General features: G+C 47.0%; 1 protein-coding gene across 2 annotated transcripts in view; it reads right to left on the bottom strand.

Annotated features, from left to right (window-relative positions):
- LOC146870411 (uncharacterized) overlaps positions 1-12,441 on the bottom strand; it is a 1,711,658-nt gene that overhangs the window by 1,625,802 nt on the left and 73,415 nt on the right. Inside the window, exon 1 of one of the 2 annotated variants that reach the window (XM_085640893.1) lies at positions 8,208-9,066. The exons of the other annotated variant lie outside the window; for it this stretch is intronic. The gene's annotated coding sequence lies outside the window, so the exon portion shown is untranslated. Of the gene's footprint in view, positions 1-8,207; positions 9,067-12,441 lie in introns of those variants that run through there. 2 annotated transcript variants of the gene reach the window in all.

Raw genomic sequence — 12,441 nt, forward strand, 5'->3', positions numbered from 1 at the left:
ATTTCCCCGTAAGGCTGGAAAGGTGGGGGGACAGTTTTGTTACTTGGGGACGTTTTTCTAGCAGTGCTGCAGTTTTGAAAGCACCCCCTACAGTGTTCCTTGTATCTCTAGTAGTTTTCAGACAACAATAAAACTGGCAAGATAACTCTGGTGATTAATGTGCCAGCTGGATCAGGGACATCTTAAGAATTTTTGGGGCCCAGGGCCAAACGTAATTCCTAGGGCCCTTGTTTGGAACAGCTTTGAATTTATGATCTAATTTCAGCTCTTTCACGCCCTCTTGGTTCATTCAGGTACCAACTCACTGGCCCAAATTCTAAAAAAAAGTCATGTAATAGTGAGGTCTTGTTTTGATCTAAAAGAATCTTTGTTTTTTAATGGTGCATGGTGTGGATAAGCAAACATTTCTCTGCAAAAAATCTACAATAGAATCCCACACATCACCCACATTAAAAATAAATTGAAAGAAAACGGTATTTAAAACAATCCCTTTAAGAATTATTTAAGGTCATCAGGGCAAGACTCTCTGCAGAGTAGAACTGGCCTTCAAACATCTCTGTGCTCTATAGAGATTGGAGTTTTGTCTAGTGGCAATTTTGACACATCTAAGGTAGTGCAGAGGGTTAATATGCCTGACGCAAAGGACGTGTCCATGCAGATCAGAGAACAGTATTTTATATGCATAGCTCAGTGGTTTACTGCTTTTGTCACAGAGACTCTTTGGTTACTGTGCAGTTCATAACATACAATCATGATCTAGCAAAGTGAGCTATGACCTGCCATCAAAAAGCTGCATGCAAACTACATGGTACAGGTTAGAAAGTTATGTTTATTTCTGAGTCTTTCATTATCCTAATATTGTTAAAAAGGTTTTGTTTGGCTAGAAATAAATTCTTATTAGTAAAGCCAACCCTAACCACTGTGTTACATCCTGAATCCTGGGTTTGTGCTTCCCCAGACCAAGCACTTTTTAAAAATGCCTACCACTATGGATGACACGAATCCTACACCTTGTAGTTCCCTTTGTTTTATGTAACATTTTCTAGACACTGATTTACACATGTATGATTAATTGACTCTGCTTTTGTGTTTGATGTAAAATGCTCCGAAACCCTACACTGGTTTCAGAGGCGCTATTAAACAAATACATGTGATTGAGAGGCTATGGAGAGATACAGGGCACTGTTGGAAGATGATAGTCAGGGAATCATTGAAGAGCCCCAACAAAGATTGTCCTGTCCTGGTGCACCGGAAGGTTATCATTTACGATGCTTTAAAAGCTAATACAATTGAATATATAATTAAATATGTGTTGTTGAATGCACCATTTTTGCCCAAGTTTTCTTGAGGGAAGAAACCCCCCAAACCCCCCTTGTAGTGGTCAGGATCGCTACGCCGACCACGCCCTCGCTACTGTTCCCCGCATCCGAAGAGCTACCTCCGGCGGCAGATCGTTCTCCTACCTCGCCGCCAAGACCTGGAACACCCTCCCCATCCTCCTGCGGCAGACCCAAGACCTACTAACCTTCAGGAGGCTACTCAAAACCTGGCTATTCGAGAAGTAGCAGCACCCCCACCCCACTAGCGCCTTGAGACCCTCACGGGTGAGTAGTGCGCTCTACAAATTTCTGATTGATTGATCGCTCACTACATTCACTATGCACCACGCGGGGGCTGGTCTAACAAAATTTGCCGGAGCTGCTTTGGGTTCAGCGCTGGGTAGCTGTGCAGCGTCTGCCCTTGTTTCCACATAGGATGAGCTAAAACCCCCAGTGGACCTATCAGCTTCATTGGACACTGTCCATCACCACATTCTACTGCAAAGGCTCCATTAACTCAGAATACGTGAACATGCTGTGAAATGGATTTCCAAATACCTCAAAGACTGACAAAGCTTTGTGCACCTCTCACCCTTCACACAAAACATTCACCATATCGCCTATGTTATCCAACAATTACTTTTTTGTTTCCATTTCTCTATTAGTTTTACAACAGACAACTCAAGCAAAAACCCCGCCAGGCCCCATCCTGGCGCACAGAACAAACACAGTGGAGTTACATTAGCACACCTGCCCCGCCCCCATGATCATATATGTAGCATCCTCACCTCATCATGTATCACCATATCTATAGCCAGCAAATGCTGTAGAGGGGGTGGTCAATTTGTGGGAACACAGTCCCCTCCCAGCCACCAGTGAACCACACTCACTGCCGATCAGTGACAATGCAATATACCAAGTCATCTACACCCAGGCAGATTTCAGATGATAGCGCCCCAGTGCCAAGAATCAGAGGAAGGAAGCTATGAAGAGGTGTGTAACAGGATGCCTAAGGGGGTCTCATGTCAGGGTTGGATTGGTAAGGCGGCCACTCGGGCAATGCCCGATGGGCCGGTATCCGTGTTCCAGCTGTGGGCTGCTTTTTTGGGCAGCCTGGCAGTGATTTGGGCTGTGTCTGGTGAGTTTAAATGCCGCCATCGGCCCAGTGGGTGCCTGAGTTGCCCTCTGCAGGCAGAAGGGCTTCCATTCCCTCCCTTTTATCAATGGGGCGGAGGTGTCACTCCCTTTCTCTCACTGGGCCGGCCAATTAATGTATGCATATTGAGCGGGGGCAGAGGGCCTGAGCAGAAGTGGCCTCCATTTTCAGGTGTGTTTCACAAGTGTGAACTAATCCGTGCATTTTTAAAAAATCTAATTAAAGTTAACAAAACATGCCTCTGTCAGAGACACCCCCCTTTTTATAAAATTTCGCCAAAGCAGTGTTTTGAGAAAGGCAATATGCAAATGTGGGCCACTTTTTTTTGCATGCAGGTCCGATTATTAATCCCAATCCAATCCTGTCTCATGTCGTTCTTCACCGGTGGGTTCTTGTTGTAGAGAAACTATGTCAGAATCAGAACCAGAACAAAGCTTTATTTTCATTGTGGCATAACAATCATAAAAAGCACAAGTAAAATACATAATTAGTACAAGGATTATCATCTGTGAATATAAAAAACAATTTCCGTGTATAATTATATCATCTTAAAATACATTTCATAGATATTTACATAACTTAAAACAGATAAGAATTAATGATATATTTGCAAGGGGCCGCCTCCTCAATCCTAGATAACGATACTCTTTCTGAGATAGAGGATTCTTTTAAAAACATGGATAACCTCCAAACTCCATGATTGTTTTCTAAGCGCTGGAGCTTAATAAAAGCAGGGCGACATTGTCTCAATCCCTAGTTCTGTAAAATCGGAACTATCCAAAACTTTCTTACCTCCGTAAAAAATGTACAAAATAAAACCAAGTGCATCGATGATTGAGACAACAGGTTATCACATGGGCATAGAGGTATTGTCCCCAATCTGAATCTTAATAATAAAAACCTATGGAAGCTAGCTGGGACGAATACTAAGTATGGCTGCAGACTAAAGGTTGTGAGAACCATCTGGTGGTGCAAAACACTAGGCTTACTGATTTCCCCCGATAGTCTTTGGCTTTCCAGGAAAAAAGGGCCTATTTTCTAAGATTTTTCCTGGAAACCAGGGCGATAGTGAAGTATTCCGGGTTACCCATATCTTTTGTAAAATCTTGGATGAACTTGACCCATGGTATTCTTTGCACACCCTCCAACCTGAGACTATCCTGTAGTAGGTCCCTCTTAAATGTAGTCTCGTCCCTTGACCAGATCCTGTGCCAGAGAATAATTTATAATTTTTATAAGGTCTGATATGTATGAAAGACCCAGTTCGGCGTGACTGACATAAGTGGAGGTGCTAGAGGATGCTGACAAAATATATTTGATAAAAAAATTCTCTACTAATTGAATTGAATTTGTGTTGGCAAAACCCCAAATCCCAGCCCCATAGGTAACAGATGCGACACATTTTGCTTTGTAGATTTTTTAAAGTTCCAAAAGGTGGTTTACGTCCCAATTGTTTTGCAAAGCTGGCTAAGGCAGTCGTTGTTCTAATTAAAGCCATCTTTTTTGATGGAACAGCTTGGGCCCAGGTGTCGTTATGGCTAAACAGAATGCCTAGGTATGAAAAGCTGTTAGTCGAGGCTATCGAATTCCCCTCCACAAAAATATCCCTGCATTTCTTGATCCCACGACCGCATCTCATTGTAAAAGTTTTAGAGATGTTAATCCTGAAGTCCATCTCCTTCATAAAGTTAAAAAAGTTATTTAGGGTATTTTGTAGGCCAATCTGGGTACGAGACATAATTACGGCATCGTCCGCGTAGAGCAATGCTGGAATAGGGTGATTACCTACTTGGGGGAAATCTTGGACGTCTTTTAGGAGGGCCTGTTCGAACCCATTAATGTAGAGATTAAAAAGGAAGGGGGCTAGGACACAGCCTTGCCTGACCGCCCTTCCAATGGGGAAAGAGGCAGTACACTCACCTCCTGGGCCAAATCGCGCGCATGATTTTTCTCCATTATAGAGGCGACGGATAAAATGAATAATGTTTTTATCGACCCAAGTGATTCCAGAATTTCCAAAAGCTTGGAGTGCCTCACGCAATCAAAAGCTGCCGCGAGATCAACAAAGACTAGGTACAAGTTTCCCTTTTTGGCCCCAACATACTTCCCCATGAGGATCGCTAGGTTTAAACTCTGCTCCACAGTCCCTAGTCCTTCACGAAAGCCATATTGGATATTGGATAAAATTAGGTTTTCCTCTGACCAGAGCTGCAGGCGTTCCAGAATGATACGTCCTGCAATCTTGGCCATGGAATCCAATAGGGAAATGGGCCTGTAGCAGGTTGGGTCCTGACGATCCCCCTTTTTTAATATGGGGACAATGATGGATTCCACCCAGGTTAATGGAAAGGCAGCCTTACAGCTAGCGTTGATTATTTGTGTAATAAAAGGGACCTACAAGGTGACATTGGACTTATACAAGTCCACCGGTATCCCATCAGGACCTGAGGCTTTCCCACCTGCGCTTAACGAGAGTGCCCTGCTTACTTCGCTAGTACTAAAGTATAGGTCCAAAGGCTGATAAGTAAAACCTGTGTTATCACTATCATGGTTATTAGTCACTATCATGGTTATTAGTGGTACGTGGCCCGTTGTATATCTTGAGAAAATGTTCAAACCATTGTCCCTCTGTGATCGCTACTTCAACGGTTGGGCCTCCAGCCGAGGCCAGGAAAGGTGTTTTAACAGCCTTCCAGAAGGTGGTGCTATCTTTCGTTTGTGCAGCCGAGGTAAGCAGCTCCCAAGCTTCTTTTCTGAGGGCATTCTTCCTCTCAAGAAGAGCTAGTTTATAATTCTTTCTTGCCTCTCTGGTTTTATTGATGTTCTTTGGGATATTATGGAGCTCCTGTTTCAGGTGAGGTGGGCACGGGTGCAGGTTAAGTCAAACCACCGCTGGGGGACTGGATTTTTACCACCTTGTTTGAACATTACATCCCTGACCGCGACTGCTACGTCTTGGAAAGAGGATAGAATGCTCTCAGGGGAAGCTAGGTCATTCAGGCAGGTGTCAAAAGCAGATCTGCACCTTGTAACTAGTGATTTATTAACTATGTCGGGATCCATCATGTTCCAATGAAGCGTGTACACATTGACTTTGTCAAGTTTTTAGTTAGCTAAAGCCTCGTCTACCACGTGTTTGTCTCTTCCTTGACTACTCGCAGTGAGTTTAACCGTAATACATAAAGAATAATGGTCGCTCACTGAGGTCGTGTCTACTAAAAAAGTGAGCAGTCTAGAGGCACACATATTTGATATCAAAATGCAATCGATTGTTGAGCAGAGGCCTCTGCCATTAAAGGTCTGCGGCATCCGAACAGATCTTGTACATAGATCGTTGGCAAAACCTAGATCTAAGTTGAACAGCAGTTCATTAAAAAGTTCCCCTGCACTTGAATGACAGAAATGAGTACCATGTGTGCCTTCTTCCACATTAAAACTGCATATGCTGTCATCCCCATGGGGACACAGGGCACAATTCAAATGCCTGCACATGATAAACATATTCTCAGAGCCCTTTGCATTACACATAGTTCTTATTTCTTTATACAATGAATCAAACACCTTAGAGATACAGTCAAGTGGAATGTTATTATAAAAGTTACCCAAGATCATAGGATGAGAAGCAGTTAAATACAAAGTTAGTAGTTGGTAATAGGGGGGCTCAAGCTTGGATTCGATCTTAACAAAGTTTAACTGGTTAGATACATATATACAGAGCCCACCTTTGGCTCTGCCATGCGATCCCCCTATCGCTTGGGTATTAAATGTTCTATAGCCGTTCATGTGAAAGGGGTCCTTCAGTCATTTTTCCCGGAGACAGATAATTTCAAATTTTAAAATATATTCTGTCCATGAGGGGTTGCTAATCTTGGCTCGTAAACCTGATATATTCCAAGATACAAGACTACAGCCAGTGATCGTATTAGTAGAGAGGGCGCTGGCTGCCCCTATTTCAGGAGTATTGCTAGCTTCGTAACTTCTCTGGTTTGGTTTGGGCCGTACGTTGGGTGGTACTTGTGGTAAAATCTGAACTCAGGGAGAGTGGTCTGATCTAGATGTGTACTGGTCCAAGGCAAAGAGCCCATTACCCTGGGTTTCAGCCACTTTGCATTCCATAGGGGGTTTAGGGCTTGGCTCCTCTACTAAGATACAAGGTCTATTTTCTTGCATTCTCACCCTCACCCTATCTCTCCACTGCCTTACTTGCCCATCAGTAGGACTACAACAATTTCTCACGTTTGGTAGTCAGTCAATATCGTCCAGCATGTTAAAGATGTCAAAACGGTTACTGATTGGAACTGTATACATTGGCTGGCCACCAAATGTATACTCCCTCTCCCTAAACACATGCCATGGGTGAACAGGTGGCAGATAGAGAGATGGCAGGTAAAAGTACCCCAAGCTTAATATGACAGGCTCATCTAGTCTAACTGCCACTTTGCCCACCCTGTCCAATATTAAATGGGCAAAATCCGGGGTCCTGCAGGATAATACAATACAATCCCCTTTAAGTGACTTCCTGGATTGGCCCACCCAGCCTATTCTACGTGCCATTTTATATTCTGAGTATAGGAGATCGATGTTAATCCCGGTCCTAGTACCACGAAAGTGGAGAGCTTTATTCCGCAAGGTTGACCAGTGCTCATTATTTCCAGCCAGCAACATGGGGACATTTGCCAGCACCACGGTGTATGGTGTTACATTTGGGGGTAAATGTAAGTTGGTAACTGAACTCTGGGCAACCTCACGAACAGGGGACTTTTTCCTTGTCGGATTTGGGGGCGAGCCTCTCCCCATTTGAGTGCGATTAACCTTACTTGTGTTGTTACTAGGTGAATCCTGTAAGGATATGACCTGACCCTGACCCTGACCCTGCGGTGCACCGCCCGTGGAAAGAGAGGAGGCTATGTCCCGGTACTCCAGATTTTCCAAGACCTGAGGCGGGAATATTACCGAGACCACTACACCCTGGCTGATTACCAAGTGAGGTACCCTCACTCCTCCTTCCAGGGTACTCCATTGGTGATTGTGAAGGAGTCAATATGATTTTTTCAAGGTTAGCTAGCCTTGCTTCAATACGGTTACGTTTTTGAATTACGGGGTCAAGAAGAGCGAATAACATTGATTCCAGCTTACATGGAAAATCCCCTTGCATTAGATTATTTGAGGATTCCACGGTGGCCCCCTCTTTCGGCGCCGATATTTTGTCTTGGGTCTGCTCACTGTTGGATTGGCAGGGTTTCCGACCCGCAAGTTTTGGTGTGGATTTCAGCATGGATTGAGCTGGTTTGTAACTACTCTGTCCTTTCCTTTTCTTTGATGGAGGTGCAAGGGAATGACCCTGCGCAGACTTAGCCTTCTGACCCCTAGTTGTAACTGGAGACCTATGCGTAGTATCACTAATTATCGGTACGCCACAGCCACTGGAGCTGGGACCGTGGCGTCTAGACCAATTGTGGGGAGTGAATTCTCCTCAATTTCTACCACGCTGGATGAAGGTAAAGTGGTGGGGGGGCATCTCGCGTAAGGGTGCACTGGGGATCCAAAGATAGCCTCCTTTCAGCTAGTTCGATCTCATGAGTTAGGACGGATTCAGCCCTTGTGAGGAAAGCGTCCAGGGTCCCAACAACACCCTGCCCTGTTGTAAACTTTGTACTCATGTCAAAGTTAATGTTAAAAGTCCCGCAATACAGTAACTTCCCAGGTGAGTCAGGACAACTTTACAACAGTACCTTGTAGATGTAATTCAGCTGTAAGTCTCCGGACACCGTGATTAATAGTGTAACCCTGCCCGTCTCCTTCTACCTCTAACGGGCGCGATGCTGCGGAAGCCCCCTGTGGACTTTTAACTGCGCCTCCTGGTGCTGTGCTGATGCTGGTGGGTGGGCGACAGTTCAGCACAAAGGACCCTGGGGAGTGTGATTTCTACTCTCCGGTGCACTCCCGGTCCGGTTCGGTCCGCTCCGCTTCTCCCACTTCTCCCACACTCTGGCTCTGGCAAAAGTCAAGAAGGGTCGGCAAAGCTTGCTGCAAATGGGCGTCCTGCACTGCGGGAGCCCCCTGTGGACTTTTAACTGTGCCTCCTGGTGCTGTGCGGATGCTGGTGGGTGGGCGACAGTTCAGCGCAAAGGACCCTGGGGAGTGTGGTTTCTACTCTCCAGTGCAATCCTGCTCCGCTCCGGTTCTCCCGAACTCTGGCAATAGTCAAGAAAGGCCAGCAAAGCTTGCTGCAAATGGGTGTCCTGAGCTGCGGGAGCCCCCTGTGGACTTTTAACTGCGCCTCCTGGTGCTGTGCTGATGCTGGTGGGTGCGCGACAGTTCAGCGCAAAGGACCCTGGGGAGTGTGGTTTCTACTCTCCGGTGCACTCCCGGTCCGCTCTGCTTCTCCCAAACTCTGGCTCTGGCAAATGTCAAGAAAGGTCGGCAAAGCTTGCTGCAAATGGGCGTCCCGCACTGCGGGAGCCCCCTGTGGACTTTTAACTGTGCCTCCTGGTGCTGTGCTGATGCTGGTGGGTGCGCGACAGTTCAGCGCAAAGGACCCTGGGGAGTGTGGTTTCTACTCTCCGGTGCACTCCCGGTCCGCTCCGCTTCTCCCGCACTCTGGCTCTGGCAATTAGGCCTGGGCAAAAATTTCGTTCCGTTCGCGGAAATTGCGATAATTTGACATTTTTGCGTTCCGCGGAGAGCGCGAAAATGTCAAAAATTCCGGTTTCCGCAGCTTGGCGATAATTTGTTTCTTGCTCGCGCTGTAAAATGATACATTCTCGCGCGCGCGCGATCGCCTTACCTGAATCCCTGCGTTCGCCGACAAGTTTTCTTGATCCGGTCGCGTTCTCCATGAGATGTTGTATTGTTTTTAGCCATTTGCGCTGTCTCGCGACAGTTCGCGCCCGCAGTGACGTCATGCGTCGCGCGATCACGTCTTTCTTCTCGCGATCATGCACCGCGAGAACAACTCAAAACAAGATGGCCGCGCCCGCAAGCAACCACATGGGTAAGTTGGCGACCCGCAACCATGCAGAAAATCTCGCGAACATGCCGGAAAAAAACTTCCGCATCTTTGCGATATTTCTGCTTGTTTGCGATAATTTTAAACATTCTCGCGATAATTTGCGAAGGTTAATTCCGCAAATTCCGCCCACCCCTACTGGCAATAGTCAAGAAAGGTCGGCAAAGCATGCTGCAAATGGGCAATTCTATGTCACCACTCCCTGTCCGGAGCTACGCTGCCTGCGATACTCCGCAACAACATCTGACTCGGGTTTTGCTCACTTTAACAAAATGCGGAGCAGGCACTGACCGTCCGGGGCAGACGAGGGCTTCCATGACATTGCTATTTGTCGCTTGTACAGGATAAACACTGAGTCAATGAACCTATGAAGGTATTTTTCCCCCTAGGCCCTGCGTCTAATGCTCAACACACAAGATTCTGTGGTGGCCAAAACTATGCAGTTAACCAGTATGGAGACAGTCCTTGCAACCTCTTCCCATATCCGCCCAATCACCAGGCACTCCCACACCATATGGAGAAAGCCAGCATTCAAAACCCCGTAGTTGGGGCACCCGGAAGGGCAGGTTTGGTACATGCATGCAATGCGGTGGGTGTGGGATACTTTTCCGTCAGATAATTAAACAAAGCAAAAGCGCAGATTGTGGGAGACCCTCATGACTTGGTGCAGGCCCTGACCCCACTGAGTGTCCAAGAAGCGCATCTGAAGGACCAACATGCAACAGTCGCGGACCTTAGTGTCCGGCCTATGTCTATGAGCCAACATAGCTATGTACAAGGCCGTTATTGCTTTAAACGTACCGCCGTGAGACCACATCGTGTGGAGTGGCAATGCAATGGACGACTCATTGCGCCCCTGCCCCAGTACGTGGTGATCACATGATGTACAGCATTATAAGTCAAAAATTGCCCCAACTGTAAACGGTAGACTGTATATGCCAATGAGCTCCTGGAAGGACTTTAGAGTACCCTCCGCAAAGAGGTCCCCTGTGTCCTCTATACCCGCCTCCCTCTAGCTTGCTAAGTCATAATAACTGCCAACTCCCTGCAGAGCTGCCATAGGCCAAACAGGGATCAAAGGTGAGTACAGTGTGGGCCCTCCTGCCATGGGCAGTACTGGGCGACCCACATCTGACACGTCTCGCCAAGGAAGTGGGGCCCAGGAGTCGACAACCAGGTACATATATGTAACCCGCCCAGGAGGCGCTGGACATCTGCCTGCTCTGAGCATAAGGCCGGACCGAGCCATCACAGTCGCCAATGCAAATGAACCACCGCGTGGTATAGTTCATAATTAGGTGCACAAAGGCCACCATCATGTAGCGACCTGTATAGTTTGTCGAGAGCTATTCGCCACCTGTCCGTGCCCCATATCAGTTCCAATAACAAGTTGTTCAAATCAGCAAAAAAACACGCAGGAAGAGCGAGCGGTAGGGTCGCAAAAAAGTTAACCCCTTCGGTGCCACGCCCTTTCCCCCTCCTGTGCCGGGCGTTTCACACGCGGGTGGGGTTCATGACGAGATAGTGTCGTCATGGGCACAGCGCGACCGTGCTCCATGACGAGACTATCTCGTCATGGGCACAGAAGAGGTTAATTAGGTGTGGTAAGTAACGTCCAGAACGGTATGGACCTATGAACCGAGCCCAGCACCTTATATACATTCCCCTCCATGAGATCGCTGTCAGAGTGCTAAATCTGTATGCTCAGGCATTTAAAGGGATCAAACTGCCACAGGATCTAAGATTGGGGCAACCCCCCTATTGTGCTCTGGAATCGGGCAAAGGGGGAACAGCCAGGACTTTGCCCAGTTCACCTTGAGACCCGACACTGCCCCAAAATCATCCAGCAGTGTCATCCGTGCTGGGAGCGAGTCAGCGACATCGCGCAAGTAGGCCAAGGCACCATCAGCATGCAAGGAGATCCAAAAAGTATCAAACACAGAGTCCCACAGGGAGCCTCCCTAAGCCCCACTCTTTTTAATGTATATATCTCTTCCCTAGCAAACATCAGTAGGAAATGGGGCTTTGACATCTGCTCATTTGCAGATGATACACAACTAATGATCCCCCTGGATAACAGGCTTGCCAACACTGACACTAAGAGCAACCTAATTAACTGCCTCACCAAAGTCGCAACCTGGATGACAGATCACTGCCTAAAGCTAAATGCTGGAAAATCCGAGATCCTGCTCTTCGTCGGGGCACACTCGATCTGGGACAGCAGCTGGTGGCCTCAAGCGTTGGGAACCACCCGATGATGCTCTATCCATGCAGGACCAAGTACACACGCTATGTGGAAAATGTGTTGCTACGCTGAAACTTTTCCAAAAACGTTATCCTTGTATTCCTCTGAATTGCCAGAAGACGGCCACCCAGGCCCTCTTTTTAAGTAGACTGGACTACGGAAATGCACTTTATGTGGGCATGTCCGATGACCTTTTTTCTCGCCTTCAAGTAGTCCAAAACACAGCTGCTAGACTGATCTGTAATAAAACTAGATACAGCTCAGCATCCGACAGCATTAAGGAGCTACATTTGCTGCTGGTGCGGCAAAGAACCAAATTCAAGTTCCTCTGCTATGCCCATAAAACCTTGCATAATATAAGCCCGCACATTCTGCGAGACAAAATGGCATTCCACATCCCTTCACGTAACCTGAGATCATGTCATCAGGCCCTTGCAAAAGTCAAACGCACCACCAGAGTCAGGATGGGAGACCGATCCTTTTCTAAGTCAACTGCCGTCATGTGGAAAGGCCTCCCACTTGACCTACGCCTGACAGATGACCACCTGCTTTTTAGGAAGAAGCTAAACATCTTGCTGTTCCCCAGATACTGAGCCGATTAGTCATTAACTAAAAACAACCTACGACGCAATCAAACACCCGGTCTCTTACACCGCATTGCATGCTATCCTAACGCCATGATGTCCTCCGGGATGGATGTTGCGCTCTACAA

Source organism: Triturus cristatus, chromosome 1_1 (genome assembly GCF_964204655.1).
Source record: "Triturus cristatus chromosome 1_1, aTriCri1.1, whole genome shotgun sequence".
Taxonomy (NCBI): Eukaryota; Metazoa; Chordata; class Amphibia; order Caudata; family Salamandridae; genus Triturus; species Triturus cristatus.